Genomic DNA, 24,032 nt, shown 5'->3' with positions numbered 1-24,032 from the left:
TAAGGGGCTGGGAAGCTTGAGCCCAGCCTCCACTGTGCTTCCTGCCCTTTGGAAACGCAGCTCTGGCTGAACCCATTTCTGATGCGCTTTGGCTGAGTGCAGCCAACTTTAAGGATTTTAAGACAAGCCTCATGATATTTGGTGGGTTTCTTAAAGCCCCAGCTATGGGGATGTCAAGGTTCCTCCCCCACTCTGAACTCTAGGGTACAGATGTGGGGACCTGCATGAAAAACCTCCTAAGCTTATCTTTACCAGCTTAGGTCAAAACTTCCCCAAGGTACAAAATATTACACCCGTTATCCTTGGACTGGCCGCTACCACCACCAAACTAATACTGGTTACTGGGGAAGAGCTGTTTGGACGCGTCCTTCCCCCCAAAATACTTCCCAAAACCTTGCACCCCACTTCCTGGACAAGGTTTGGTAAAAAGCCTCACCAATTTGCCTAGGTGACTACAGATCCAGACCCTTGGATCTTAAGAACAATGAACAATCCTCCCAACACTTGCAACCCCCTTTCCTGGGAAATGTTGGATAAAAAGCCTCACCAATTTGCATAGGTGACCACAGACCCAAACCCTTGGATCTGAGAACAATGAAAAAGCATTCAGTGTTTTACAAGAAGACTTTTAATAAAAAATAGCAGTAAATAGAAATAAAGAAATCCCCCCTGTAAAATCAGGATGGTAGATATCTTACAGGGTAATTAGATTCAAAAACATAGAGAACCCCTCTAGGCAAAACCTTAAGTTACAAAAAAGATATACAGACAGAAATAGTTATTCTATTCAGCACAATTCTTTTCTCAGCCATTTAAAGAAATCATAATCTAACACATACCTAGCTAGATTACTTACTAAAAGTTCTAAGCCTCCATTCCTGTTCTGTCCCTGGCCAAGACGACTACAGACAGACACAGACCCTTTGTTTCTCTCCCTCCTCCCAGCTTTTGAAAGTATCTTGTCTCCTCATTGGTCATTTTGGTCAGGTGCCAGCGAGGTTACCTTTAGCTTCTTAACCCTTTACAGGTGAGAGGAGCTTTCCCCTGGCCAGGAGGGATTTCAAAGGGGTTTACCCTTCCCTTTATATTTATGACAGGGGACCACGGGAATCTCAGAAACAAATGATAAGTCACATTCCAGCCCTCCCAGTTGAAGAGGAAAAGGTTGAAAAGATGAGTGGAGGGCACCCTAAAGGCTCAGGCACCAGGAGCTATGGGAAAGGAAGCCCAAATGTATTCCTTCAAAACACACCCCAGGGTTTTGAACCCAATCTGGTGATTACTGGATGCTTGAGTTTGTCACTGTTGAGCAGGGATGTGCTCAAGCTAGATCTGAGGCTGGCTGGCTGGAACACAGTGCATCCCTTGATTGGTGGGTTCAATGTTGGTCTCCAGCCTCTGTTTTTTATATGATCCAGCCCCAAGACTCCCGTGCTGCATTTCAGTGTCTGGGGGAGAGGGGCAGTGTTGTAGCTTCAGAGGGGTTTCTTTAGATCTAGCCCCCTGGCAGCATTTGTCTCTGATTTCTCTGCTCAGGAAATTGGGGTTTGAGCTTCCTGGGTTAGACACAGCTGCTGCTGGCTCCATTGTGAATGTGATCCTGGAGCCCTGGGGTCTGTGCCAGCGACAGGCCTTCATTAAAGTCCCCTCTGTGCCCAGCTGGGATGTGACCTTCTCCAGCGGGAACCAGCCTCCTAGGGCAGCCCCAACATTAACACCTGAGCCGGAGGCTCCAGGTAACAGAGAGAACTGGGGGGAAGGGCTGGGGATGGGCAGGAAAGTGACTCTGCACAAACAGCCCCAGGACCATCTGATCTCCTGGGAATCTGCTCTCTTGTTGAGGTCCCTGCAGGAGGGAGCTGGGATGCAGTGCCAGGGGCAGAGGGGATCCTGAACAGGCCCTGGGAGGGTTCCCCTTTGCGTCTCTGGGGATGGAGTCAGGAAGGGAAGAGGGTGGGGGGAAATAAGGCAGAGTGGGAGAGACAGTGCAAGGTGGTAGATTTAACCAGCTCTGCCCAGTGAGGGAGGTTACAGGGAGAGGAGATGCAGCACAGAGGAGACAGAAGAATGGGGGCTGTGTGTTAATTCTCCATATTAAACTCTTCCCCCATTACTGACCCTCCCCCCAGAAATAAGCCATGGGGTACTCCCAGTGGATAAATCTCCCCCATATCTAAGTGCTGACAGGGACCTGTTTGCTCCAACCGACACATCAGAGCTAAAAGGACTTGGGCTGACCATGTCTCTATGATCAATTCCACGCAACCCCCCTTCAAAGAATGCAGGCCACACTTACAGGTTGGGGGGCTCTAGCCTGGGAAGCAGTGATGCTGACAAAGATTTGGGGGTTGAGGGGGATAATCAGCTGAATATGAGCTCCCAGCGCGACACTGTGACCAGAAGGACTGATGCAATTCTGGGCTGTATAAACAGGGGAATCTTGAGGTTATTTTACCCCTATATTTGGTCCTGGTGTCACGGAGTCCTTGGGCGATGCTCTGGAACTGCTCCCCATGAAGCCAGTCAGGACTCTGGGGCAGTCGCCTTTCTGTGAACAGCCTGTCTTCAGGACACACAGCTCACACTGCTTCCACCTCCCTGGGTCTGACCTCGGAGCATTCAGCATCCTCTGCCCCTCCATGTGCTTCCCCCAGCGAGTCCGCTCAGGCAGGGCTCCTGGGGAAGCCAGAGGGTCCTGCACCCCAACTTCGCAGTCAGACGTGACTCTCAGCCAGCCAGTAAAACAGAGGTTTATTAGATGACAGGAACATGGTCTAACACAGAGCTTGTAGATGCAGAAAACAGGACCCCTCAGCTGGGTCCATTTTGGGGGGCAGTGAGCCAGACAACCACGTCTGCCCTTCACTCCATGTCCCAGCCAGCCCCAAACTGAAACTCCCTCCAGCCCCTCCTCCTCTGGGCTTTGTTCCTTTCCCCGGGCCAGGTGGTCACCTGATTCCTTTGTTCTCCAACCCTTCAGCTTTCACCTTGCAGGGGGGGGAAGGGCCCAGGCCATCAGTTGCCAGGAAACAGGATGTTGGCCATTCTCTGTGTCCAGACCCCTGCACACACCTGCCCTCTAGGGCTCTGCAATGATCATACACCCTCACCCCACCACCTAGATCCTTAAGAACTGCATAGGGGAAACTGAGGCACCCCCACAATATTCGGAGGAAACATTAAGAACAGTCCCACTTCGTCACACCTGGTGCGACCACTGCTGGAATCTGTGCCCAGTTTTGGTGCTCACAATTCAAGACGGATGGTGATAAATTGGAGAGGGGTCAGAGAAGAGCGACAAGAATGATTAAAGGATTAGGAAAACCTGTCTGAGAGTGACAGACTCATAGAATATCAGAGTTGGAAGGGACCTCAGGAGGTCATCTAGTCCAACCCCCTGCTCAAAGCAAGACCAATCTCCAATTTTTGCCCCATATCCCTAAATGGCCCCCTCAAGGATTGAACTCACAACCCTGGGTTTAGCAGGCCAAAGCTCAAACCACTGAGCTATCCTTCCCCCCAAAGAGCTCAGTCTATTTAGCTTAACAAAGGGAATGTTAAGGGGTGACTTGATTACAGTGTATAAGTACCTACATGGGGAATAAATATTTGATAATCGGCTCTTCAGTCTAGCAGAAAAATATATAGCATGATCCAACGGCCAGAAGTTGAAGCTAGACAAATTCAGACAGTAAATAAGGTGTAAATTTTTGACGGTGCGAGTAATTAACCATTGGAACAATTTACCAACGGTCGTAGTGGATTCCCCATCCCTTACAATTTTTAAATCAAGACTGGATGTTTTTCTAAATGATCTGCTTTAGGAATTATTTTGAGGGTTTTCTCTGGCCTGGTTTGTTATAAGGGGGTCAGACGAGATGATCACAGTGATCCCTTCTGGCCTTGGAATCTATGAATCCTTGTAAATACTATGAGGCTTCCTGTAAGTGATCCCAGAGATCCTGTGGAGGGATCTGGACCCTCAGTGTTTGTACCTGTCTGAATGTAAATGACTATTCCTTACCAAGAGCTATAGCCACATGCTACATCTTGGGGGATTCTTAATGTTCAGCTGTTTTTCTTTTAAAATAATAAATCTCCGAACATTCCCAGGACTTCAAAGCAGTCTTAAAATAAGTGATGTTTTTCTGGGGAGAAAATGCCCATCATATTTAATCCAAAATGGGGTAGACTGGACTGTCCATCAGTGTAAGGGTTTAAATCAGGAATGGTATCTTCCCAAAAGATTTGCTCTAGCTCAATGAGACGTTACTTACGGGCTTCATGCAGGGATATTTTCTGGTCTGTCTTACGCAGGAATTCAGACTAGATGATCACAATGGTCACTTTCTGCCCTCAATCTATTACATTTCATGCCCTCGTGTGAGCACTTTGCCCATCCCATCAGCATTGTCTTCATTAGTGTGATTAAGTAGTGGTAGAAAGGTGTGATTTATGGATGAAGAGGTGAGATGATGTATCCAGTATTTTTAAAGGTGACCTGAAAAAGATCAGATCATTGGTTTTGTGACCATTTTTGCTCCTTTGTGCTTAGTCAAGGCCTGGGAGGTATTTTATTCCTTTTAAAATGACAAATTATGGTGTTAGCGCTAATTTTCCCAAAATAATCTGTGGGGAACTGGAGAACTAGTAGCTTTGTTACATCCAAGGAATCTAGCACATGAAATCAGGAGGTTTTTTTATGCCAGTGACCATAGAATATAAGTGGCTGATTGAGAGAGGAATGTGCTTTTTGTTCAGTCAGTTTAAGTATATTTTCAACATTGGTTTGTTTTTGTAACATAGCTTAACTCCAGACGCTTGGTGGAAAAGGTCTGTTAGTTTAAGACTCAGCAACTCCTGGGCAGATTGACTTTCCTGGGAACGACATGAGGAGCAGAGAGAGGAAAAGCCAGTTTCTTCCTCTGCCTCAGTGCTGTGCTGCTGGGGGAAATGTGCTGCCCTTGGGGACAAAGTCAGGGGGAATCTCCCAAAGCAGCTCCTTTGGTTTTGCTCTTTTCCAGCGTTAGGTTCAAAGACTCTGTTCATGAGGGGTGTAAACCTGTCTCGGTTGGTTTAGTTTGGGTGGCAGGAGCTGGGTCTGTTCTGGAATAAAGTGACTGAGCGTTTTCAGCATCATGGTGTCTAGAACATTTGTATGCAGGGAAAGAGCCTGCGGTAAATTGGGAATGAAATGTCCTAAAGCCCCCGCAACCCTTCTCCCTCCCTGACAGGCTGCAGAATAATGTCTATGATTCACTGCAGCTCAGCGGCTCCCAGACTTGAGTGGTTCACGTCCTCCCTCAAACGCGTGTGGAGAGAACGTCAAGCTCCCACTGTGCCCGGGAGTCACATACCAGAGTTTGGTAACCTCTGCTCCAGACCATCCCGTCCTCCCAGTAGATGGGGAAGGGCAACAGCTGCTGCGGAGCTAACTCAGGTAGGGGATTGTTGGGGAGCTGAGGGGCGGGGGGTTCGTCTGGATGTGGGAGAGGGACAGTAGTACAGGAGGAGAGGAGAAGGGGAAAAACCTGTTGGGTCTTTTGCTTTTTACCCAAGAAACACAATATGGAGAAATCACGGCTGGGTTCCAAATATCTAACGATACCCAAACACACAAGGCCAAGCTCCAAAGGCACCGCTGCCGGGACTGGTTTCTGTAAGCTCAGTGTCTGCCTGCACTGCAGCCCGAGGTGTAATTTCCAGCTTGGGTAGGATACCCTGCAATGGAGAACAGGGTGAGCGCTACTTGGGGGCTCACAATTTTTTAAAGAGATACTACCCTTCTCTTAGACAGTTCCCCTTCTTCAGTGTGGGGCCTGAACCTCAGGATAAGACCCAGCAGGAGGGGGATGGAAATTCCCCCTTGTGACGAAACAGCCCCCTCAGTGGGCTGGTATCCGAGGCTTAGTGCCAGTCAGCAACACTCAAAGCCACAGATCCATTTCATTTTATTTTCTCCATTTTATTTCCCTTCTGACTTTTGAGGCTTTTGGGGGGGGAGCTGCTTAGTCCCAGAGTGTGTGTGCGTGTGTGTGCACCTGCTCCCAGGGTGTGTGTGCATGTGTGTGCACCTGCTCCCGGGTGTGTGTGCACGTGCGTGCACCTGCTCCCGTGTGTGTGTGCACCTGCTCCCGGGGGGGGGGTGCGTGTGTGTGTGCACCTGCTCCCAGGGTGTGTGTGCGTGTGTGTGTGCACCTGCTCCCCGGGTGTGTGTGCGTGTGTGTGCACCTGCTCCCAGGGTGTGTGTGCGCGCGTGCACCTGCTCCCAGGGGGTGTGTGCGTGTGCGTGCACCTGCTCCCGTGTGTGTGTGTGTGTGTGCGTGTGCACCTGCTCCCAGGGTGTGTGTGCGTGTGCACCTGCTCCCAGGGTGTGTGTGTGTCTGTGTGCACCTGCTCCCAGGGGGTGTGTGTGCGTGTGTGTGCACCTGCTCCCAGGGTGTGTGTGCGTGTGTGTGCACCTGCTCCCAGGGTGTGTAGGTGGGTGCACCTGCTCCCAGGGGGTGTGTGCGCGTGCACCTGCTCCCAGGGTGGGTGTGTGTGTCTGTGTGCACCTGCTCCCAGGGTGTGTGTGTGCGCGTGCACCTGCTCCCAGGGTGTGTGTGCGTGTGTGTGCACCTGCTCCCAGGGTGTGTGTGCGTGTGTGTGCACCTGCTCCCAGGGTGTGTAGGTGGGTGCACCTGCTCCCAGGGGGTGTGTGCGCGTGCACCTGCTCCCAGGGTGGGTGTGTGTGTCTGTGTGCACCTGCTCCCAGGGTGTGTGTGTGCGCGTGCACCTGCTCCCAGGGTGTGTGTGCGTGTGTGTGCACCTGCTCCCAGGGTGTGTGTGCGTGTGTGTGCACCTGCTCCCAGGGTGTGTAGGTGGGTGCACCTGCTCCCAGGGGGTGTGTGCGCGTGCACCTGCTCCCAGGGTGGGTGTGTGTGTCTGTGTGCACCTGCTCCCAGGGTGTGTGTGTGCGCGTGCACCTGCTCCCAGGGTGTGTGTGCGTGTGTGTGCACCTGCTCCCAGGGTGTGTGTGCGTGTGTGTGCACCTGCTCCCAGGGTGGGTGTGTGTGTCTGTGTGCACCTGCTCCCAGGGGGTGTGTGCGCGTGCACCTGCTCCCAGGGTGGGTGGGTGTGTCTGTGTGCACCTGCTCCCAGGGGGTGTGTGCGTGTGCACCTGCTCCCAGGGTGTGTGTGTGTGTGTGCGTGTGCACCTGCTCCCAGGGTGTGTGCGTGCACGTGCACCTGCTCCCAGGGTGTGCATGTGTGTGTGCACCTGCTCCCAGGGGGTGTGTGCATGTGCACCTGCTCCCAGGGTGTGTGTGTGTGCGCGTGCACCTGCTCCCAGGATGTGTGTGTGTGTGTGTGCACCTGCTCCCGGGGTGTGTGTGTGTGCGTGCACCTGCTCCCAGGGTGGGTGTGCGCGTGCACCTGCTCCCAGGGTGGGTGTGCGTGTGTGTGCACCTGCTCCCAGGGTGTGTAGGTGGGTGCACCTGCTCCCAGGGGGTGTGTGCGCGTGCACCTGCTCCCAGGGTGTGTGTGTGTGTCTGTGTGCACCTGCTCCCAGGTTGGGTGTGCGTGTGTGTGCACCTGCTCCCAGGGGGTGTGTGTGTGTGCACCTGCTCCCAGGGGGTGTGTGCGTGTGTGTGCACCTGCTCCCAGGGTGTGTGTGTGTGTGTGTGCACCTGCTCCCAGGGGGTGTGTGCGCATGCACCTGCTCCCAGGGGGTGTGTGTGTGTGTGTGCACCTGCTCCCAGGGTGTGTGTGCGTCTGTGCACCTGCTCCCAGGGTGTGTGTGTGTGCGCGTGCACCTGCTCCCAGGGTGTGCGTGTGTGTCTGCACCTGCTCCCAGGGGGTGTGTGCACGCGTGCACCTGCTCCCAGGGTGTGTGTGCGTGTGTGTGCACCTGCTCCTGGGGGTGTGTGTGTGTGTGTGCACCTGCTCCCAGGAGGTGTGTGCGTGTGCACCTGCTGCCAGGGTGTGTGTGTGTGCGCGTGCACCTGCTCCCAGGGGGTGTGTGCACGTGCGTGCACCTGCTCCCAGGGTGTGTGTGTGCGCGCGTGCACCTGCTCCCAGGGTGTGTGTGCGTGTGTGTGCACCTGCTCCCAGGGTGTGTGTGCGTGTGTGTGCACCTGCTCCCAGGGTGTGTGTGTGTGCGCGTGCACCTGCTCCCAGGGTGTGTGTGTGTGCGTGCACTTGCTCCGAGGGTGGGTGTGCGCGTGCACCTGCTCCCAGGGTGTGTGTGCGTGTGTGTGCACCTGATCCTGGGTGTGTGTGTGTGTGTGTGCACCTGCTCCCAGGGGGTGTGTGCGTGTGCACCTGCTCCCAGGGTGTGTGTGTGTGTCTGTGTGCACCTGCTCCCAGGGGGTGTGTGCACGTGCATGCACCTGCTCCCAGGGTGTGTGTGCGTGTGTGTGCACCTGCTCCCGGGTGTGTGTGTGTGTGTGTGCACCTGCTCCCAGGGTGTGTGTGCGTGTGCACCTGCTCCCAGGGTGGGTGTGTGTGTCTGTGTGCACCTGCTCCCAGGGGGTGTGTGCACGTGCGTGAACCTGCTCCCAGGGTGTGTGTGCGTGTGTGTGCACCTGCTCCCAGGGTGTGTAGGTGGGTGCACCTGCTCCCAGGGGGGGTGTGTGCGTGCACCTGCTCCCAGGGTGGGTGTGCGCGTGCACCTGCTCCCAGGGGGTGTGTGCGTGTGTGCACCTGCTCCCAGGGTGTGTGTGTGTGCGCGTGCACCTGCTCCCAGGGTGTGTGTGTGTGCGCGTGCACCTGCTCCCAGGGTGTGTGTGTGTGTGTGTGCACCTGCTCCCAGGGTGTGTGTGTGTGTGTGTGTGTGTGTGTGTGTGTGCACCTGTTCCCAGGGTGTGTAGGTGGGTGCACCTGCTCCCAGGGGGTGTGTGCGCGTGCACCTGCTCCCAGGGTGGGTGTGTGTGTCTGTGTGCACCTGCTCCCAGGGGGTGTGTGTGTGTGCGTGCACCTGCTCCCAGGGGGTGTGTGCGTGTGCATGCACCTGCTCCCAAGGGGTGTGTGTGTGTGTGCGTGCACCTGCTCCCAAGGGGTGTGTACATAAGCACTGACTCCGTGGGTGCTCCGGGGCTGGAGCACCCACAGGGAAAAATTGGTGGGTGCTGAGCACCCACCGGCAGCTCCCTGCCGGCCCCCCCCGCCCTCCTCACCTCCGCTCCACCTCCACCTTCTCCCCTGAGCGCACCGCCACTCCACTTCTCCCCGCTCCCTGCCAGGCTTGCTGCGCGAAACAGCAGCAAGCCTGAGAGGGAGGGGGGAGAAGTGGAGCGGTGGTATGCTCTGGGGAGGAGGCAGAGCGGAGGTGAGCTGGGGCAGGGAGCGGTTCCTCTGCACACCCCCCCAGCTCACCTCCTTTTCCTACGGCCCTCCCACCCCAGCTCCCCTCCCCTCCCCTCCGCCTCCTCCCCTGAGTGCGCTGCCAATCCGCTTCTCCTCCCCCCCCCCCCCCGGCTTGCACGCAGCAGGCCTGGGAGGGAGGGGGTGAAGGGGAAATGCAGGACACCCGGGAGAGGAGGCGGGGGCGGGTATTTGGGGAAGGGGTTGGAATCGGGGCGGGGCCGGGAGCAGAGTTGGGAGGGGCTGGGGGGGGCGAGCACCCACCGGCGCCGGCTAAAGTCAGCGCCTATATGTATGCACACCACATCACAGTGACAAAACTCAGCTGCAGCAGTGCACATGCAAAAATTTGACCTCTCAGTCCCCTGCTCTCAGAGGGACTCTGCCCACTGACCCCCCTACCCTGGAACTTGTGATCCTCTGCATCCCCTCTCCTGTCACTATCCTGCCTCCTCTCTACCACAGCCACTCTCCTGCCCCCCACTCCCTTTCCTCTGGCCACCTGCCCCTTTAGGCATTTCCCTTTACAGTCTCCTACATCCCATATCTGCCACCCTATATTGGCCCCACACTCCCTATTCACCTGTCCCCGAAAGTCTCCTGCGCCCCACCTCCCTCTGCCCTCCCTTCTGCTCCCCACAGCCCCCTGACCCTCCACAGCCTCCATCCTGCCCCATCTCCTGATCCCCTCCCCTTACCTTCTCCTCCATTCCTCTGCCCCTCAACATCATTCCTGCCCCATATTCCATTGCACCCCTCAGCCTCCCCTCACCTCCTCAACCTCCCTCCTGCCCCCCATGTCCTCCTGCCTCCTTCAGTCTCTCTTCTGCCCCCACATTTCCATTGTTCCTCAGAGTTTCCCATCCAGACGAAACCCGGAGCCATATTCCCTGGGGAAAACGTGGCTTCGGTCTTACTGAAAACAATGGGAGTGGGTGGTCATCTTTACTCGTGCAGGGGCACACACCAGAGCTGCAAGGAGACAGTGGCCATGTGGAATAAGGGCAGTTTGACTCCCTCCTCACAGTGAGAGTAACAGGAAACGACGCATGAGTTGGAAAAGGGAAAACGGGTGAGCTCTGTGGTGGGAGTGGTGAGATGGTGGGAAACACTGAGCTAAATATTAGGAGCCTTGTGAGAAAATTTCCAGAGCTGGCAGCCGGGGTGTCCTGGTTTCCCCGCAAATACAGATTGTTTTAAGTTAAAGCTTTTGGGAATCGCCCCAAGAAAGTTCTCTGATCTTGGTGGGCCGGACGACCCCCAGCCCTGCCCCTGACAGTGCTGCTTTGATTGTGGCTGCGGAAGCAGTTTCTGAGTGGGGGAATGTCGCTGTTCCAGTGCCTGGTTGTGCATTTCACTGAGGGGGAGTGGGAGGTGCTGGACCCCAGCCAGAGACCCTTGACAGGGACGTCGTGCAGGAGAATTGTGAGGCCGTGACCTTGCTGGGTAAGGATTCCTGTCCCCTCTGTCACACCCTGGGCAGCTTCTGCTCCAGGTTCTTTCTGGGTCCTTAGATTTCAGGGGGATCAGCCCCATAGCCCCTTGAACCCCTGTGTGAGTGACTGTCCCCTCCACCCATGGGAGAGGAGATTTGGAGACATAGTGGAGAGGCTACTGGCTCCATCTACATCCCCAGAGCTTCCAAGGGAGAGGATGGAGGTACCTTGCTGCGTCTTTACATGTGGGCGTGCACTGACACACAGAGAGATTTTGCGTGTCCCTGCCTTCCCAGGACTGTCCCTGTGCCTGGAGAGGGCTCTGGTCTCAGCAGGGCTAGAAAGGGGGAAGAAGCTGTGCAACCACACTGTGCCCGAGTCATAAAATTCCCCAGGGCATGGAAACCCCTGAATCTCCTGCAGGGGGCACCTCACGCCTCCCAGGAACCATCTGACCTCCCAGCAGGCCTTCAGGAAAAGAGAGTTACCTTTTCCGTAACTGGTATTCTTTGAGATGTGTTGCTCGTGTCTATTCCACAATAGGTGTGCGTGCTCGCCATGTGCACTGGTGCCGGAAGTTTTTCCCCTAGCAGTACCTGTAGGGGGGAGCACCCCCCGTGACCCCTGGAGTGGCACCTGCCTGGAGCAGTATAAGGGGGGCTGCACTCCCCCAACCCTCAGTTCCTTCTTGCTGCCGGTGAAGGTGCGTCTGAACTGCTCAGCTCCAGCTTTGTTGCAGCTCGTCCCCAGAACTCTTTGTTTGTTCAGTAGTACCTGTACTCAGTTAGTTAGTTTAGTTAGTCATTGAGCCCGGGCAGGGGCATGCCCTGCACCCCAGGCTTTAAGTCGTGTGGCTCTTGTAGGCGCTCTATGCCAAGGAGCGACCCGCACACGGATTGTCTGCACTGCTTGGGAGAAACCCATATCAGCGAAAGGTGCAAGATCTGCAAGTCTTTCAAGCCCCGGCCTAAAAAAGAAAGGAATATTAAGCTCCAGACCATCCTGATGGAGTCAGCGCTGGTCCCGACTCCAGCACCCTGCTCCGAACCGGTACCTGGCACTGCGGCGTCGGTACGTGGAGACCCTCTGGTTCCATCGTAGGGTCTCTCTCCCTTGTGAATCCTCTGGTGGGCGATAAGGTTGGAGCTCATGCTGAAGCTTTTCTCACAGTCGGGGCATGTCCAGGGCCTCTGCCCAGTGTGGGTTCTCTGGTGCACAATAAGGTTGGAGCTGCCACTCTCCTCCTTCAGCATGAGCTCCAACCTTATCGCCCACCAGAGGATCCACAAGGGAGAGAGACCCTACGAATGCTCCAAGGGCGGGAAAGGGTTCACTCGGAGCTCCCGCCTCGTTTCCCACCAGAGAATCCACATAGGAGAGAGACCCTACGAATTCCTGGACTGTGGGAAGACCTTCAGTGAGGGCTCAGACCTTACTAAGCACCAGAGGATCTGCACGGGCGAGAGACCCTATAAATGTCCTGAGTGTGGACACCAGAGCCTAATTAAACACCAGAGAGTCCACACCAGGAAAAAAAACCCTATAACTGCCCTGAGTGCGGGATAAGTTTCCCGCTGAGCTCCACCCTTATTGCTCATCAGAGAACCCACACACGAGAGACCCTATAAATGTCCGTTCTGTGGGGAAGGCTGCAAGCGGGAGGTCTCTCTAATGTTCCACTAGACATGCCACAGAGAAGGTGGCAGGAGCTCTCCCTGAACATAATGATTCTGTGCCCTGCTGATGCAATCTACAAACGTGCTTCATTTGAGGATGGTCTAGGTAGAGGGGGGACCAGGCAGGTGGATGTTTTGGGTTTCAGTGTGGCCGGAGGTGGGAGCACTGGGTCCTGGGGAGATGGGTCATTTCAAGGTCTGGGGGAGCAGGTGTTGAAATTAGTGCGGAGACATTTCGGCTGGGACTACACACACTTGCCAGGTCAGAAAAGACATGAAGATGCCCCATTACAGTTTGGGTCCATGTTGTCTCTGCAGCTCCCAAGGCCTCTCAGGGTGGGGGTGAGGGCAGAGATTCTCTTATTATTAATTATTGGTGTTATCAGAGCCCTAGTCATGGCCCAGGACTCCTCTGCACCAGCCACTGTGCAAGTATGGAATGAAAAGCCGGTCCCTGCCCCAAAGGGTTTACAATCTAAGTTGAGAGACGGGACAACAGATGGAGACGGACAGATGAGGGGCAGGGGTCCAAGGAAGCAGACAATACTGGTAGCATGACAGGTACTGCACTCAGCACACCAGCACCCTAAACACTGTCAGGTTTTTTTGCAGCTCTCACCACAAAGGAGAGTTTTAAGTTTTTCAGGGAAAGAGTGTGGGGGCCCGTGGGGCCATAGTATAAACAGTAAGAGCTGCTGATCCAAGGTGACAGGATGGACTCTGTAAATGCAGGGGCTGGGGCTGGAGATTGGGGAATTCATGAGAGAGATGGGGGATTGCCCTGTTCCCAAGAGGGTCGTATGGTGTAGCAGTGAGAGCAGGGGGAATTGGGCCTCCGGAGTCCTGGGTTTAGTTCCTAGCTCCAAGCAGGGAGTGTGATCTCGTGGTTAGAGCAGGGTGGGGGTGACTGCTGGGCTCAATAACCAGCTCTGCTAGTGTCACCTCATCCCAGTCACTTCCCCTCCTTTCTCTGCGTGTGTCCCTTCCATCTGCCAATGGGGTAAGTCACACACCATCCCAGGGAGTCGTCACTAATTTCTGTGTGCTCAGAGGCTCAGGAGGACAGAGTGTCATTGTTACTGTGTTTCAGTATTAGCTGATCCTCTCCCATCCCTCCCCAGCTGTAGGGAAGGGTTTCATCTATTTCTAGGGAGGGGCTCAGCTCACATTGTCACGTATGTGCTTATTCCTGAGCTAACTGTCCTCGGAGGGCTTTTCTCTTTGTTTCTGGATGGGGCAGGGGAGAGGTGGGGTCCTGTTTTTTCGGTTTTCAGCAATAGCAAAGGCTGGATTGAACGACACAGGAGCCCCCTTCCAGTTCTATGTTCCTACTTCTGGAAACGCAAGTTTCGGAGGAATGTTTATGTCTTGCTAAAGTTTTTAACCTAATCGGATTCCCAGATAAATTCCTAATAAAATGTTTATTGTGAATCCCTCATCTCCCTGAGAATTTCCCGTTCTCGATGTGGGGAGCGAAGTGCCAGACACGGACATTCCCTGGCCCCCCTGGTATTTGCTCCCCATCAGCAGGAATTGCTGGCTCCTCCATATCCACCCATTCACTGATGTCTCTGCTCCCCCGGTGTTTGAAGTGGGGTCGGGTGCCCCCACATCTTTGTTCTTGCAACCATTTGTGCCTCAGGGCTCAGTCTCGGTGTCCTCCATTCCCCTCTCCTGGGGGTTAATTGCTGCCTGAGTTAATGAGCCACCCAGGCAGAATCCAGGCGCTCCAGCTGGGTGTGAGCCCCTGAGGCCAGTTCCCAGTAGGCTGGAGCCAGGCACATGTCCGGACGGGGAGCAGCCCAGCTCCTTGTCCCCAGCACCGTCTCCAGCATCTGTCTCCACTCAGCTCTGTGCCCAGCGGGTCTGAAGAGTACCTTTTCCTGTGGACGCAGAGCAGTGCAGGCCTCTTTACGTCCTGGCCACACTCCATCCCAGCATCCCTGTTCCTGGGCTCAGACCCTGATGGACACTGAGACAGGGACCCATAGATCAGCCAACGTTGGGAGTTCGTTTCCCCAAGACTAGAAACTAAAACAGCTAATAGAGATTATTGTTACTCACCTAGGCAAGAATCTCTCATATTTTGCCTATGGATAAGTTTTATGTCCACTACAGAATGGAATCAAATAGGATAACTCCTTTTTGTTGAGTCCAGGGAGTGTTAGCTTACTCATTTTAACGCTGAGTTGTTTTTAGGTCAACTTTTAACCTGAACTGTGTTTCTCACATCAGGACACTTGCTTATGCTTAACCAACCAACAATTTATTAATTCACCCTGCTCGATATTAACATACAATCACCACTTAAGTGTAGACTCAACCAATGTTCTAGGTGTGTACTACTCACACGAGTTATACCAAAATTTCTTATTCCATTTACTTAGGATCATCCATTCTCAGTGCTTTATTACCTAACACATTTATCCCAAATCCATTTGCCTTCAAGGCATTTTTAAGAGTGTGGTTTCTACTGTTCAAATGGCTTCGGCTGAAAAGGCACTAGTTTAGAACAGCAAAAACAATTGCTTAAAGTTATTGTTTTCAATCTCTTTTAGGCCAATTTGCTTGGATGCATAAAGAAGTCAAAATGTAAAATATGGTTATTTGAGGTCTCACTAGAAAGTGCAGACTCAGCTAGATAACCCATGGTTACTTATATTAACAAATAGAAAGAAAATACAATCTTTAAATGAAATGTAATCACCTCTTATCCTCTTAATTCTGGGATGGGGAACATTCCTTTCTGCATGGCTGGCCCGATCCCAGAGGCTCCAGAATAGGGAACCATGATCTGCCCAGTTCTCAGATTTCATCTCTCATTTCTCTGCTGCTCCAGTAAGTATCCAGTAGATGGCGATGTTCTATAATAAATGTCTTCAATCCTCACTATAACCTGCAATCTCCCCAGTTTTTAAAGGAATATCTCTTAATATTCCAAAGTTATATCATGATTTATGTCCTTCAGCATTCCTTCTTCCTTGTGCCAGGAAATCCTATTACTTCACTGAGGATTGGTTAGGTAAATTTCAGTAGAATGATTGGTTAAGGTATAGCTAAGAATATTACTATATAAATTAGGAGCAAACAGGAAGTAAGTTGGGATTCTAGAATAAGGAAAAAGGAATTTGGATTTCAGCTTGCTAGGTTTACTTGGTCCTGCCGCAGGGGAGTGGGCTGGACTTAGTGACTTCTCCAGGTCCCTTCCAGCCTGACGTTTCGATGATGCTTCAGGCCACCTTGGACCCAAAAAGACTGAGCTGAATGTTGGCAGAAGATTTTACAGGGTCGTGATAGCTTAAGCTGTCCAGACGTAATGAGCAATGGCCCAGTTTGCAGCAGAAGAAGAAACCTGGGGCCAGAAGCAGGACCACTCTCTGGCAGGCAGAGACCAGTACTCCCTTGGAGTTGGTAGTATTGGACTCCTGGAAGGTGGAGCCCAGCCATCGTGGTGCATCCTGTATTCTGACCATGGTGAATCACAGACATTTAATGGTTCACATCCTCTCAAGTCCAGATCATGCAGTCATGGCTACATTGTGCCTGGGGCCAGAGCCATCCCTTGGGTAGGGTGAATCAGGGAGACCACTCCGGGCCCTGCACTTTGGGGGGCCCTGCAGGCCTGGGTCGTTGGCCGGCATGGTCGGACACCGAAGGCGAATCCGTCACTGCCACAGGGCTGCCATTTTGTGGGCAGTTAGCGGAGACAGCGCCAGGCTTGGCCATCCGCCTTTCAGTGCAGCGAGTCCCCCACCTTGTCCAGAGCCCTGAGCTGCCAAGGCACGATGGCCAACAATAGCCCAACGGTAGATGCTGGCAACTTCCAGCAGCAACAGGGGGCCCAGCACCAGGCTGGATCCGTCCCACTGGCCTATCCGCTGACGCAGAGTGGGGCCCCCAAGCTGGTAGGGACTGATTTGTCCTGGGCCCTGCACCCTCCAGGGACAGCTCTGCCTGAATCATCTGTGACGCCCTCTAAGCGACTGCTCAAACCTGAAGGGCACAGAAACCCACAATCACACACACACCAGATTTTTGTTTATGGATTGGCACCAGCTTAGTTAGCGCAACACTAAATTCCTCCCACAAAGTCAGATTGTCCAGGCCTGTGGAATTTAGCACCATCTTTTCTCTTTGCATCCTGTTGAACATCTGCCTTCAGATTAGGGCGAAAGCAGGTCTTTACGGTCGTCATTGTCCAGATGCCATAAAGCCTGTGAAGAACCATGGCTCAGGTGCTGCGAGTTTTCAGATAACAACTTAAGTTTTCATTTTCATTTTCACAGGATGCTTTAAAAACCTTTAAAAACATTTATCTAGGCCACTTTCTCACATGGCTTAACATTTGACTTTGGGATGCTGAGTGACACTGACATCCTTGAGCTCCAGAAACTGCCAGCCTCCCAGCTCCAGTTGGGGGGGGGGTCTCAGGGCTTCCCAGCTCCCTGCTGCGGAGCTGGCAGCCCAACCCCAGTTAGAGTCAGGTCTGCCAGGCACTAGCTCATTTACTGGCCTCGAAACTGACAGTGCTACTCACACGCTAGGGAAGAATGATTCCTTCCCATTCAGGAGTAACAGGGTGGGGGTCTCTGGCTTGGGTCATAACAGGAGGCCTTATGTCATTGTCCGTTCCATAAAAGGCATCTACCAATTCTCCCACAGTCAGCAGGAAGTTACTATGCACCGTCTTTGTTTTTTCCCGACCTAGTCTGGGGTTTAATCTTGTACACCCGCAGATCTCTCAGCTTTTCCACCACCAGGTAAGATCTTGCCTTCCACCAGTAAGCAACCTTGTGATTGCCAGCCACACCAAATTTCGCAGCAGAACTCTATTCCCTAGCTGGAGTTCCTGCGAATGCACCCTTGCATGCATAGGCGCCAACTTCCCCTCTGCCCCGAAGGTGCTCGACCCCATCCTCTCACGGCCCCGCCCCTGCACTTCAAGACTTTAAGAAGTCTTTTTTCATGCTCCTTCAAATTTCTTCCAAATACAATCAGGTCATTTATATAAACCAAGACTTGCAATAAGTTCATGTCTCCCACAACTTTCTTCATAAGATGTTGCAATGTGGCAGGTGCCCCAGAAATCCCTTGAGGCATGCGTTCAGACTGATAAAACCCTAAAGAGCAGATGAAGGCGGTCTTCTCCTTATCTTCTGCTCCCAGAGGGATCGGGTAGTATCCACTTTGAAGATCCAACACTGAGAACCACTGGCTTCCCAGCAAACAGTCTAAGGCAGGGGTTCGCACAACAAATATTTGGTGGCCTCAAATTGCTGGTAGTCATGCTGGTGGCCATGCTGACAATTTTCCTCAAATAATTTACTTTAGAAAAACCAGATAAATATACCCATAAACATGTTTAAATCATTGTTTCTTGAGTATTTTTGCAGACTCAATAACAAATACAATGTACAGTTGTCTCTGTTCTTTACTAAACAGAATAGAAACACAAATAAGGTGCTCTGCAGACTCTTGTCTTGTTTGTTCTTGTTTCTTTTGCTTTTTTGGTTGCTTTTTTGAAAGATTTGCTAGCTTGTATGTCTGCTGCTGTGAAATGTGATCGTAACAAACATACAAGTATCACTTTTCACAGCAGCAGACATACTTGGTCCTGGCAACCCCTGGGACAAATTCAGCCTGAATTTGGGAGGTCAGTAGGGTGGAAGAGAGGAGGCAGCAATGGAGGTAGCAGGGGCCACAGGTGATGGGGGTGTGTGTGAACCCTGCACCCAGGCACTGGAGTCTGCAGTGGGGCAGTTACCCCATTCCTGGGCTAAAACATTGAGAGAAGCTGAAGGAAGCTGGCTGAATAGCTGGCCACAGGTGTGGCCAGCTCAATCAGGGCACCGCTGGTCTCATCAAAGAGTAGGCTGAGGCAGAGTTAGAGAGTCTCACGTCTGTCCTGGAGTGGGAAGGGCCTGGCTTCCTGGGAGTCCCATTTCAAGCACTGCTTTATATTCTGTCCTTTCAGTCCTCATCGTGACTTCTGCTCGAGGTCCTATCCGCCCTGACGCGATCCCAGCTGGACAGTCTATCCCGGACGAGCCCACCGCAAAATGTATCCCTTCTGCCAGCAGCAGCGAGGGACAGGTTCAATATCATAGAATCATAGAACTGGACGGGGCCTTGAGAGGTCAAGTCCAGTCCCCTGCACTCATGGCAGGCCCAGCACCACCTATTAACATCCCTGATAGGTATTTGTCTAACCTGCTCTTAAAAATAACCAATGAGGGAGATTCAAAAACCACTGTATGCAATTTATCCCAGTGGATAACCACCATGAAAGTTAGGAACTTTTTTCCTAATGTCCAACCCTAACCATTCTTGCTGCACTTGAAGCCTGTTCCTTCTTGTCCTGTCATGAGGTTGAGAATATTTTTTTTCTCCTTCCTCCTTCTAACAACCTTTTAGGTATTTGAAAACTCATATCCTCTCTCAGTCCTCTTTTTCAGACTAAACAAACCCAGTTCTTTCAATCTTCCCTCATAGGTCATGTTTTCTAGACCACTACTTATCCTTGTTGCTCTTCTCTGGACTCTCCAATTTGTCCTGAAATGTGGCGCCCAGGACTGGACAGACTATACCAGTTGAGGTCTAAATAGTGCAGTGCAGACTGGAAGAATTACTTCTCATGTTTTCTTTCAACACTCCTGCTAATACATCCCAGAGTGATGTTTGCTATTTTTGCAACAGCGTTACACTGTTGACTCATTTCGCTTGTGATCAACTATGTGACCCCCCCCCCCCGATCCCATTCCACAGTACTCCTTCCTAGCGAGTCATTTCCCATTCTGTATGTGTGCATCTGAGTGTTCCTTCCTAATTGGAGTACTTTGCATTTGTCCTTATTGGATTTCATCCGATTTACCTCAGACCATTTCTCCAGACTCTCCAGATCATTTTGAATTTTCATCCAAAGTACTTGCAACCCCTTCCAGATTTGTATCATTTGAAAATTATAAAAGTGTACTCTCTGTGCCATTATCTAAATCGTTGATGAAGACTTTGAAAAGAACCTGACCCAGAACTGATCCCTGCGGGATCCTACTTGTTATGCCCTTCCAGCGTGACTGTGAAACATTGATAACTACTCTCTGGGAGTGGTTTTCCAACCAGTTATGCACCCACCTTATAGTAATTCCCTCTAGGTTGTATTTCCCTAGTTTCTCAATGAGAAGATCATGCAAAACTGTATCAAACGCCTTACTAAAGTCTAGATATACCACATCTAACGCTTCCCCCTATTCACAAGACTTGTTACGCTGTCAAAGAAAGTTATCAGGTAGGTTTGATATGATTTGTTCTTGACAATTCCGTGTTGACTATCCCTTATCACCTTATTATCTTCTAGATGTTTGCAAATTGAGTCCTTAATGATTTTTCCCTATTATCTTTCCTGGTAGAAAAGTTAACCTAACTGGTCCGTAACTGCTCTTATTTCCCTTTTTATAGATAGGCACTATATGTGCTCTTTTCCAGTCTTCTTGAATCTCTCCTGTCTTCCATGATTTTTCAAAGATAATAACTAATTGCGCGGATATCGCCTTAGTAAGTTCCTTGAGTAGTCTAGGATGCATTTCATGAGGCCTTGGTGGCTTGAAGACATCTAACTTGACCAGGTAACTTTTAAATTGTTCTTTTCCTATTTTAGCATCTAGGGGTTCCTTTCCATCGATCCAACAAAGAACCGGCTCGAGCCCTCACCGAGTAAGCTGGGAAATTTACACAACACCCTTGCGCGCCTCTGAGAGTCAAAACCTCCCCTTTCGGAAGCACAGAGTCTGAGTGTAGAAAAGAAACTTTTAATAAAAGAAGGGAAGTAACTCATCATTAATTTGGGAAAACACCACAAACAGTTTATAAACATAAACCATGACAAAAGACCCACCTCAGGTAGGTTAGGCAGTGTCCTTTTCCCCTCAGGTTCTTAAATCCAGTAATCCAAAAGTCTCCTTCACATGTGCAACCCTTCTCTGCACCCCACTCACAGCTCTCTGTGGCCAGTGCTGCATAATGATTGTGGAATACAGAAAAACAGGACTTACATAATCTGTATTCCCACAATCTTTACAAATTGGTAACTATCCCTCAGTATCCCTACATTCAGTACTAACATAATTTGTGGCCCAACAACCGCTAACTTAATTACAATGAGCAAAACACTGCTCTATCTGAATATCTAGCAAAGCACGAGCAAACTGTATTTACATAATCACACCCAGAGTCTCTTCCCACTACCAGCTAGCTGTCAGGGAAGCATTCATTCAGACACTGTTAAACGCAGAATAGTTAGTATTTTAAATTAAAAATGTATTACAAGGTCTTATCTATGAAAAGTAGTCACTTAATATTTTAAAATTCACAATACACTAACAAGACAATCTTCATATCTAGTTGTAAAAAATAAAACTAAATATGCACCTAATGGGAGGGGATCTTGCATTGATGAACACAAATCCTTGAAGTGGGTCTCTGTGAGGCAGAGGAAAAACAGACGTCATCTTCAACAGTTAGACGGGCTCTGTATTTGTTTTTCAGTAAATCAGTGAACATAAGAAGATAAGAATAGCCACAATGAGTCAGACCAATAGTTCATCTAGCCTACTATTCTGTGTTCTGACAGTGGCCAGTGCCAGTTGCCTCAGAGGGAATGAACAGACCAGGCAATCAAAAAATGATCCATTTCCTCTCACGTATTTCCAGCTTCTGGCAAACAGAAGCTAGGGACACCTTCCCTGCCCATCTTGGCTAATAGCCATAGATGGACTTATCCTCCATGAATCTATATAGGTTTTTTTTTAACTCTGCAATGGTTTTGACCTTCACTATATTAGTTTTAAACCGGCTGCCTATTATTTGCATTTCGTGACCCCCCCCCACACCCAGTTCTTGTGTTATGAGAAGCAGTACACTTCCTTATCTACTTTGTCTACCACACTCATGATTTTATAGACCTCAATCATATCGCCCCTTAGCTATCTTTGGCATCTTTAGCAGGGAGCTCAAATGCTTGGGCCAAAACTTTGAAAGTCTCCAGTGCCCTGCATTGTTGGTGTAGATCTTCAGGTACAGTGAGCAGTTTTGGTATATCATACAATACCCCAAATATTCGGGGGCTAGGCGAGTATTTGCGACTTCCCCATGTTTTACCCGATTGGACAGTAAGAACTTGAAGGGGCGTTTGCGATGAGTATAATATGATCAGGCTGAGGCCAATTGGAAAAGAAAAGTGTAGTATGGCCCAACTGGTTGGGAATAGCTACTTTTCACAATTATCATACTTAAGTTCAATTGATGATATTCTTAGGTTTGATTTTTCCATCGAACACCTTTTTTTTCATAGATGATACAAGGGACCTGCAATGGAAGAAAACTGGGAATGAAATCCCTGTGGTACCCACTTAAACCCAAAGAGGATCTAAAGGGGTCCTGTGGCAAAGGCAAATTTTGTTGCACCACGGTTCTACCCCATTTTGATTGGCTGAGGCCCAAGAAAAAGACACAGTTGGCCATTAGCTATTATAGTGCTGGGAGCGCTAAGGCTGGATTTGGAGCGCTAAAGGTAAATACTGACCAGGAACTAAAGGGACCAGTAGAGACACACACGGCAAAAGCTTCAGACGACGTGGCGATACTCAAGGTCTTACAGGTGGAGGACCAGAAAGTCTCTCTGGCAACATTTACCAATTTGGACTGAGTGTTCAGAGCTCACAGCTACTAAAGGATCCCATTGCTCACGAAAAGATTGATGGTCTGTGACGCTCTGTACCTCGGGGAAAACCCCAGAACTCCCATGTTCAGCCTTGTTCTTTTGGTAATTCTACCACTGATCAACCTAGCTGGCCACTAGATGAGTCTGGACGCTGGACTGGTAACTATAACATCGACGGGAGGGGCAGTGTGTCTGTGTCTGTGTGTGATTGAATGCATATGCTAATTGTTGTATCGCTAATAAACTCGGCGTATTGCCTTTGCCCCTGAAAAAGAGCTCGTGTGCTTCTTATAAGCATAACATTTTTTGTGGAGAATTGTAAAAGGGGGAAGACATGCACCGGGCAATAGGGGGCAATAGGGGGCGGTAAGGGGGAGGATTAGCGTCCACACTGCTCATATCCGTCCATCGGGGAAAAATTGCATAGGTGAATATGCCCTCAGTCATAGCAGGATTAAGCCCAAAAGTAGGGTGCTTAGAGTTCTCCTGTCCTGCTCCTTCAATCAGGGTTTTTAGTGGGTATAGACTGGCCACCGGGATCCAAAGTTAGTTGGAAAGTCTCGAAAAATACCCTAAAAGAGAAGGAATTCTGTGAACAGATAGAGGAAAAAAATTAAATACAAAAAGAGAACAGAGAATGTTAAAGAAACTAACGTTGGAACAAGATAGAGCCCCGGCCAATCACAACCTCTGTGAATCCATTATTAAACCCCCCCTCCAAACAAGCTTTAGGTTTGCCACATGCCAAATAGAGGCTGTGACGGCAGGAGAATGGGGCCAACCCCAGACGGTGAGATTCCCCGAATGGGAGGGAGAATGGGACCTTAGTGAAGCTTGGAATGGAGCTATATGGGTTGAGCCCCAGATATTGGAACGTATTGAACAAATCTCTATCACAGCCATACAACGAAGAACAGTCACAACACCCACAGAAGTGTGGGAAATACAATTGTCAACACTGTCCCTGTATCAGCCGCTGACCTAAAAGCCATGGTTGATAAATTGGGACCATTAAAGAGAGAGAGGTTTCTGAGTGGTAGCCTTGTTTAGACTGTATCAGCAAACACAACGGGAGGGTCCTTGTGGTATCGTAGAGACTAACAAATGTATTTGGGCATAAACTTTCGTGGGCTAAAACCCACTTCATCAGATGCATGGAGTGTAAGATATAGTAGAAAGGAAGTCAGTGGTGTCTTGAAGATAGCTGGGAGTGCTGGAAGCGAAGGGCCTGAGGAGTGAGTTTACATAGCCAGACAATCCTGCTTTTAGGGTGCCAATGCCTGAGATGATGAGGCGTCCAGGACTCCCAAGTTTATGGATCTTGGGTAGCAGATACAATACCCCAGGTCGGAGCTCTAGGGGTGTGTCAGTGTGGATTTGTGTTTATACAGGGAGTTTCTTGAGCAGATGATGTAATTTCTTTTGGTAGCCCTCAGTGGGATCAGAGGGTGATGGCCTGTAGAATGTGGTCTCAGAGAGTTGCCACACAATACGATCCATTGTGTATAGCCAAGCTCTAAGATACAACCGCATTTCCTCCAATCCCTCAGAGAGAGACAAGCACCTACAAGATGTCTATCAAGCATTCTTACAACTACAGTATCCACCTGATGAAGTGAAGAAACAAATTGACAAAGACAGAAGAGTACCCGGAAGAAACCTACTACAGGACAGGCCCAACAAAGAAACTAACAGAACACTATGAGCCGTCAACTACAGCCCCCAACTAAAACTTCTCCAGGGCATCATCAAGGATCTACAACCTAGCCTGAAGGACAATCCCTCACTCTCACAGACCTTGGAGATAGCCCAGTCATCGCTTACGGACAACCCTCCACACCTGAAGGAAATATTCACCAGCAA

General features: G+C 50.8%; 1 long non-coding RNA gene across 3 annotated transcripts; it reads left to right on the top strand.

Moving 5' to 3' along the window:
* The first annotated feature begins 1,457 nt into the window (after positions 1-1,457).
* LOC125628467 (uncharacterized) lies at positions 1,458-22,442 on the top strand. Of its 3 annotated transcripts, none has more exons than XR_012665856.1 (4): positions 1,472-1,736; positions 5,235-5,440; positions 19,910-20,076; positions 21,801-22,442. It is a non-coding gene; the product is annotated as an uncharacterized LOC125628467 (long non-coding RNA). The 3 variants fall into 3 exon arrangements; XR_012665855.1 differs by having other exon boundaries at positions 1,475-1,736; positions 5,266-5,440; XR_012665854.1 differs by lacking the exons at positions 5,235-5,440; positions 19,910-20,076 and having other exon boundaries at positions 1,458-1,736.
* The last annotated feature ends 1,590 nt before the right edge of the window (positions 22,443-24,032 follow it).

The sequence above is a fragment of the Caretta caretta genome, chromosome 23, assembly GCF_965140235.1.
Source record: "Caretta caretta isolate rCarCar2 chromosome 23, rCarCar1.hap1, whole genome shotgun sequence".
In the NCBI taxonomy this organism is placed as follows: Eukaryota; Metazoa; Chordata; order Testudines; family Cheloniidae; genus Caretta; species Caretta caretta.
The sequence above is the reverse complement of the archived record's forward strand: the minus strand, read 5'-3'. Positions and strand labels throughout refer to the sequence as shown.